The sequence below is a fragment of the Aethalodelphis obliquidens genome, unplaced genomic scaffold (genome assembly GCF_003676395.1).
Source record: "Aethalodelphis obliquidens isolate GAN/ISIS:26980383/991018 unplaced genomic scaffold, ASM367639v1 scaffold55, whole genome shotgun sequence".
Lineage (NCBI taxonomy): Eukaryota > Metazoa > Chordata > Mammalia > Artiodactyla > Delphinidae > Aethalodelphis > Aethalodelphis obliquidens.
This window is the reverse complement of record NW_020837999.1, coordinates 4,908,821-4,916,644: the sequence shown is the minus strand read 5'-3', so window position 1 is coordinate 4,916,644 and position 7,824 is coordinate 4,908,821. Positions and strand designations below refer to the sequence as shown.

General features: G+C 38.9%; 1 pseudogene; it reads left to right on the top strand.

Moving 5' to 3' along the window:
• The first annotated feature begins 990 nt into the window (after nt 1-990).
• LOC113609277 (ferritin heavy chain pseudogene) lies at nt 991-4,642 on the top strand (annotated as a pseudogene).
• The last annotated feature ends 3,182 nt before the right edge of the window (nt 4,643-7,824 follow it).

Genomic DNA, 7,824 nt, shown 5'->3' with positions numbered 1-7,824 from the left:
CCTGCAAAGTCAGATGGCAGCCTGCAAACCTGAGTCTGGGAGACGTTCTGGTCATAGGATATATTTGATGAGCAGGATCAATGTTACTGACTAAATCAAGCCCTAATAATGTTCCAGTATCTTTGACTATTTTTCAGGCTCCATCTATCAATACTATAAAAGATATCATTTGGGAAGGGATTTCTGAGAACTGCTTCCTACTGGAATTTCAGACCCTGTGGTGGATGGCTCCCAGCAGACTGATTACCGTGTAGCTATAAACCTTGATGAGCAGATGCTTAGAAAGGTCCCTGGTTATAATAGACAGAATACAATGGCAGCCTGCCCAACATGCCACAGTGTGGTGTGCTATGCACAAACACAATCGTCCTGGTTTTTGTGGATTGGAAAGCTATAAGCAGAATGGGGAAAAACAATGGGTTCCTACTGGCATTAAAGCAGTGGGCATCATGTGGTGGATCTGGGTCCCCTGGGGAACAGTCCCACTCAGACAGGAAGGCTGTGGGAGGACTTATGACATACTCAAACTAAATCACAGCTGGCTTTGACCGACCAACCCTATTATGGGGTGCCCAATATTTTTGGGTACAAAATATGTATCCTAACTGCACCCAGGCTGTTAATAGGCAATAGCAACAACGTGCATGGTGGATTAAACAACAATGGCCCACAAGTCAGAAAAGGGGAGATAGATGCCAGTCTAGGTATTCTGGGACAAGCAGAGTTTGCTTTTAATGAGGAGCAGCATTCAGAGAAAGAAGATTTATTTACTAGAATAGACATATTAGAGGGAGTTCTCTTCCAGGCAGAAGGTAAAGGATAAGAAGCAGCTTGGAGAGATAAAGAAGCACCAGCAAACTGCATCAGGCCGACTCCACAAGTAATGCTTGGTAATGCTAGAACCCAGGGTTGGGAAAGGGCCTGCACCCTGAACTGACAGGTCCTCTTGACTATTTTAATATGGATAAAGGCTGAAGTGGCCAGGAAACAATGGTCCTCTATCCTAGTCCCTGGGCCTCAAGGGGGTACACCTGTGGAAATCTTAAGGCCTGCGAGCTTATGGAAGTTCTCTGTGGGCACGGCACTTGTAACTTACACCAATGTATAATGACTGTGCTTGCCCCCAGAATAAGTTGAAATAAAACATATCCTGCAGTATAGTTAGCAGGGATAGGAACTATTCTAAATACTGCTCGTATCCTCCCCTTGGGAGGAAGATGGGCTCTGCTATATTTATACACAATGAAAACCAGTCTCAGTACAAGCCTACGAGATGGGGAGGGTGATTGACTTTTCCCTCCAATTAACTTGAATTAACCCAGATAAAACTAAGCCATGGCCAGCTGTAATGATACCTGTCTTTTCGTAATAATTTCTGCTATGTGGGCAAGGGTAGATCTTGTTGGGTGCACAAAGCATACATCTCTGTAATCCTTACCGATTTGTTCTGTAAGGAAGCTGAATTGCACTGACCATATGGCAGTGTGGTATTGTTGGAAAGATGTAACTGCCTCATGTCAGTGTGTCCTATGATACTGATACTCATGATGAAATGTATTGCGAGATTAAGTTAAAGCCTCCTCGGGATGTAATACCTAAGGAGGAACTAGATCTAGCTAACCATAAGCTGATTTCTGTGCTAAATAGTTCTGCACACGTTTATCATAAGGTATAAATAGCAATAGCTCAAGGGAAAAAAATAATCAAACTAGTGCAAGAATATGAAATATGAAGATGTTTATAATGGCTTTAGAGGATGAATTAGTTGAATTAGTTGTTTCTTTAAATTAGTTGAATTAGTTGTTTCCTTAAATCTGTCCCTACCTCACACTGGCTTCTTCAAATGTTAGGCATATTTGTACTGGTTCCGTTAAAAATAAACAACAGGTCTGAAACGGAGTCACTTGTGTTCAAGCCCATATCAGCAAACCAAGACTTAATACCTAACCTAACTGCAGTTACAACCTCCCGCAGAAGTGTAACCTTTAATGAGTCAACCTGGAATTACCTGGTTAGCGCTGGGTATTCGGCCAACAGGCCCTTCCGTTCCCATTAGGAGAGTGGCCTTACCTAAAACAATGCATTCTTTGCTAATAATTTCCTTTTTCCTGCTCCCTCTCTGCCTTAAAAAAACTGAAAACCTTTCCTTTTCTGCAGCTAGATGAAGCTCCTTCTGTTTGCTAGGTTGGATGGTGCCCATTTCATGAGTCATTTAATGAAGCCAACTGGATCTTCAAATTTCCTCATTTGAATTTTTGTTATTTATCAGTAAGTACTATTGCAAGAACTGTTCTATAATATAAACGTTACACCAAATGTAAGTGCTTTGATAGGTATGATCATTTTGCTGTAAGGGACCTGTGTTCAAAAACTAGGGGGTGGCCCGTGATACTGACATATAATAAGAAATATATATTTTGGTGCTTGTCTGTGATTCCTGCCTCTCAGCTCTAAAAACTTGTATTTTCCGAAGTGATTAGAGCAGTGGGGGCATCTTTTGTTTTATTTGGTTTTTGCCTTTGATTCCTGCAATGGTTTTACAGTGATAAAGGTAAAGTGGGTGCATTTTGTTATTCATAACAAACCCTTTCAAACACACCTGAGTTTATGTGCATGAGGAAATTTTTGGAAAGCCTCCGGATAAGGGTGGGGGCGGGTTGCCAGGGGAACCAACTAGGGTAATTAGAGGGTTGAAAAGCAGGTTGGTGAACAAGAACACATCCATGTGTTAGGAGGGTGGCATACCACAAACTCCATGGGAACAGCAGCTCCTGAACTTGGAACCCTTTGGGACCTTGCCCTACATGTTTCTCCATCTGGCTGTTCATTTGTATCCTTTAACATCCTTTGTAATAAATTGGTAATCTAGTAAGTAATCTGGTTTCCTGAGTTCGTGAGGTGCTCTAGCAAATTAATCAAACCTGAGGAGGTTGTGGAACCCTCTGATTTATAGCCAGTCAGTCCTTCAGAAGTACAGCTAATATGCTGGACTTGGTAAGTAGTATCTAAAGTGAGGTGGGGAAGGAGGCGGGCAGTCTTGTGAGACTGTGTCCTTAACCTGTGGAATCTGTTGTTGACTCCGGGTAGATACAAAACTGAATTAAATTGTAGGACACCCAGCTGGCCTTGCACAATTGCTTGCTGTGGGGAAACTCCCAAATACGGCGACTAAAAGTGAAATAGTACTGAAAGTACACAAGTATTCAGTGAGTAGTGAGTAAGGAAGACTTTTATATACATAAACAAAAAACAATTCACAGTCTTCGCTGGAGAGTCGCCTCGATTTCCTGCTTCAACAGTGCTTGGAGGGAGCCCGCCTTCTCACTGCCTCAAGGTCCTTCACGTCCGCTCCAGCCCCGGAGCCTCATCTCCTCAGCTGCCTGCAGAGAGGACCGCGGCCCCCTCGCAGGTGCGCCAGAGCTGCCATTTGGACTCGGAGGCCGCCATCACCCGCCAGATCAACCTGGAGCTCTATGCCACCTGTCCACGTCAGACTACCTTGACAGCGATGATGTGGCTTTGAAGAACTCTGCCAAATACTTTGTTCACCAATCTCCTGAGGAGAGGGAACATGCTGAGAAACTGATGAAGCTGCAGAACCAGAGAGGTGGCGGAATCTTCCTTCAGGATGTCAAGAAACCAGACTGTGAAGACTGGGAGAATGGGCTGAATGCAATGGAATGTGCGCTACACTTGGAAAAAAATGTAAATCAGTCACTACTGGAACTGCACAAAATGGCCACTGACAAAAATGACCCCCATTTGTGTGACTTTACTGAGACTCATTACCTGAGTGAGTAGGTGAAATCCATTAAAGAATTGAGTAACCATGTAACCAACTTGCGAAGGATGGGGGCCTTCCCGAATCTGGCATGGCAGAGTTATCTCTTTGACAAGCACACCCTGGGAAACAGTGACAACGACGAGAGCTAAGCTTTAGGCTGGCTTCCTGTAGCCATGGGTGACTTCCCAGGTCACCAAGGCAGTGCATGCATGTCTGAGTTTCCTTTACCTTTTCTATAAGTTGTACGAAAACATCTACCTACATTTTTTTGTTAGTACCATTCCTTCAAATAGAGTAATTTGGTACCCACCCCTCTCTTAAAAAAAAAGAAAAGAAAAAAATAATAATAACAAAAATAGCCCTGGAAAGGGGCTGGGAGGACCAGTATTGCAGTATTGCAGTTGCTGCAATATATTATGAAAAATGTCTATTTTTCAACAAAAAAGTTTGTGGTGTGCAAAAAACAGGAAATTGTGACGTATACATACAACCGAAACTGTCTGCGAGAGTAAGTAGATGAGAGATTTAAGAGAAAAAGACTTCAAAGTAGCCATTATAAATATGCTCATGGAACTAAACGAAAGCATGATTAAAGATGTAAGGAAGATATGATGACAGTGTGGCATCAAATAGAATATCAGTGATGAGATAGAAATTATAAAGAAAAGCCAAATGCAAATTCCTTTGAATTTGAAGTTGAAAGCGTTGATGGAAAAAAAAATGCACAACCTAAAAGCTGAGGATTATGTTTTATTCGATGGACTTGCTGAAGACTCAGCTACAGGAGGCAACCTCTCAGATAGCTCTGGGGGCTACACTGAAGAGGTAAGGGAGGAGCCAGGATATATAGGAGTTCAAACAAACAAACAAACCTAGTCGTCAAACATCAAAAGATCACTGCTAATTAAAGAAAACCAGACATCTCAAGTGAATGAATTTTGTGCTTTTCTGTGTATGGGAAGGTGCAAAAGTCTGGGTTCATTGAAATCATTCCTTTGATATGTACCTTAACTATCTAGGGCCAGTATCCTGTTTTTCTCCATCCTCAATCCCCTCAGCATGCACAGCGGGGCGGTGGGGGGGGGGGCAGCTGCAGTGTCTGATGGCCACAACATCCTTTGTTTACTGATATGGCAGTCCATGTCCACTAAAATTACAGTAACTAAAATTTAAAAATTCACTAGAGGGATTCAACAGTAGATTTGAATGGCAGAATATAAAGAATTAGCAAACTTGAAGACAGATTGATAACCTTCCTATAAGTACACTTTAGCTCTGTCCAAAATATTTTGATGTATTTTTATTTTCATTTAGTTTCAAATATTTATTAATTTCTTCTGATTTCTTTGGTTATTTAGAAGCTTGTTGTTTAGTTTTTTGAGGCTTTTCTAAATATCTAATTATTATTGATTTCTGATTTAATTTCATTGTGCTTAGAGAAAATATTCTGTAAAATTTAAGATTTTAAATACTGAGACTTGTTTTATGTCCCAGCATAAGATCTGTCTTGGTTAATGCTCTATGTGCATGTGGAAAGAATGTGAATTCTGTGGTTTATTGGATATATTGTTCTGTAAAGGTCAGTTAGGTTAAAGTGGTTAATATTTTTAGATCTTCCACATCCTTCTAGATTTTTATCTAGTTATTAAAGAGGAAATTGATATTTCTACTTTGTAAATTTGTCTGTTGGTCTCTTTAGTTCAGTCAGCTTTTCATCTATTTTTAAGCTCAGTTATTAGCCACCTACATTTTAGGTTTGCTGTGTCTTCTTCGTGGATTGACCTATTTATCATTATAAATGTCTCTATCTATGATAATTCTTCTTGTCTTGAGGTCCATTAAGTCTAATATTAAGAAAACTCAGCTTTCTTTTGCATACCATTTACATGGTGTATCATTTTCATTCTTTTTAACCTATTTTTTCTAACATTTAAAGATATTATTGATATGGTTGGATTTAGTTCTGTCTTGTTTGTTACTTGCTTTTTTTAAAATTGAAGTATAGTAGTAGTGTCATGTTAGTTTTGGTGTACAGCAAAGTGATTCAGATATATGTATATACCTGTATATATGTATATATATATATATTCTTTTTGTTTTCTATGCCTGTCAGTGTGTTTCTGTTTTGTAAATAAGTTCATTTGTATCATAGTTTAGATTCCACATATAAGCGATATCATATGGTATTTATTTTTCTCTGATTTAGTTCACTTGGTATGATCATCTCTAGGTCCATCCATGTTGCTGCAAATGGCATTACTCATTCTTTTTTTATGGCTGAGTAGTATTCCATTGTGTGTGTGTGTGTTATATATATATCACATCTTCTTTATCCATTCATCTGTAGATGGACATTTATGTTGCTTTCATATCTGGGCTGTTGTAAATCTGCTGCTATGAACATTGAGGTGCATGTATCTTTTCAAACTAGAGTTTTCTCCAGATATATGGCCAGGAGTGGGATTGCTGGATCATATGGTAACTCTATTTTTAGTTTTTTAAGGAACCTCCATACTGTTTTCCATAGTGGCTACACCAATTTACATTCCTACCAACAGTGTAGGAGGGAGGGTTTCCTTTTCTCCACACCCTCTTCAGCATTATTGCTTGTGAACTTTTTAATGATGGCCATTCTGACTGGTGTGAGATAGTACCTCATTGTAGTTTTGATTTGCGTTTCCCTGATAATTAGTGATGTTGAGCATCTTTTCATGTGCCTATTGGCCATCTGTATGTCTTCTATGGAGAAATGTCTATTTAGGTCTTCTGCCCACTTTTTGATTCAGTTGTTTGATTTTTTTGTTATAGAGTTGTATGAGCTGTTTGTATATTTTGGAAATTAAGCCCTTGTCAGTTGCACCATTGGCAAATATTTTATCCCAGTGTGTAAGTTGTCTTTGCATTTTGTTTATGGTTTCCTTTGCTATGCAAAAGCTTGTAAGTTTGATTAGGTCTCATTTGTATATTTTTGCTTTTATTTCTTTTGCCTTGGGAGACTGACCTAAGAAAATATTGCTACGATTTATGTCAGAGAATGTTTTGCCTATGATCTCTTCTGGGGGTTTTATGATGTCATGTCTTCTTTAGGTCTTTAAACCATTTTGAGTTTATTTTTGTATATGGTGTGAGGGAGTGTTCTAATTCACTGATTTATATGTAGCTGTCCAGCTTTCCCAAAACCACTTGCTGAAGAAATAACATACTCTCTTGACCGTTGTAGCTGTATACTAAGTTTTGAAACCAGGTAATGTGAGTCCTCCAACTTTGTTCCTCAGTATTATGTAGGCTATTCTAGGTATTTTGTCTTTCTTTGTATATTTTAGAATCATTTTGTCAGTAGCTACAAAATAACTTACAGGGATTTTGATTGGGATTGCATTGAATCTATAGATCATGTTGGGGAGAACTGACATCTTAACAATATTGAGGCTTGTAATACATAAACATGGAATATCTCTCTGTTTAGTTAGAGCCTCTTTGATTTTTTCATCAGAATTTTGCTGTTTCTGCATATAGATTTTGAACATATTTTGTTAGATGTATAGCCAAGGATTTTATTTTGGGGTGGCTGTTATATGTGGTTTAAAAATTTTTTTTAATTCCAACTGTTCATTGCTGGTGTATAAGAAAGCGATTGACTTTTACATATTAACCTGTATCGTGCAAGCTTGCTATGATTACTTCTTAATTCCAGAAATTTTTATGTCAGTTTTTTTGGATTTTCTATGTAGGCAATCATGTCATTTGCAAACAAAAACCATTTTATTTCTTCCTTTCCAATTTATGCCTTTTGTTCCTTTTCTGGTCTTATTGCAGTAGCTATAACCTCCAATATAATATTGCTATGGACTGAATATTTGTGCTTCTCCCAAATTTGTATATTGAGACCCTAATCCTCAATGTGATGGTATTTGGAGGTAAGGGCTTTGGGAAGTAATAAGGATTATATTAGGTTATGAGGGTGGGACCCTCATGATAGGATTAATGCTCTTATACAGAGGAAAAGACACAAGATCTCTCTTTCTGCCTGCATGCACCAA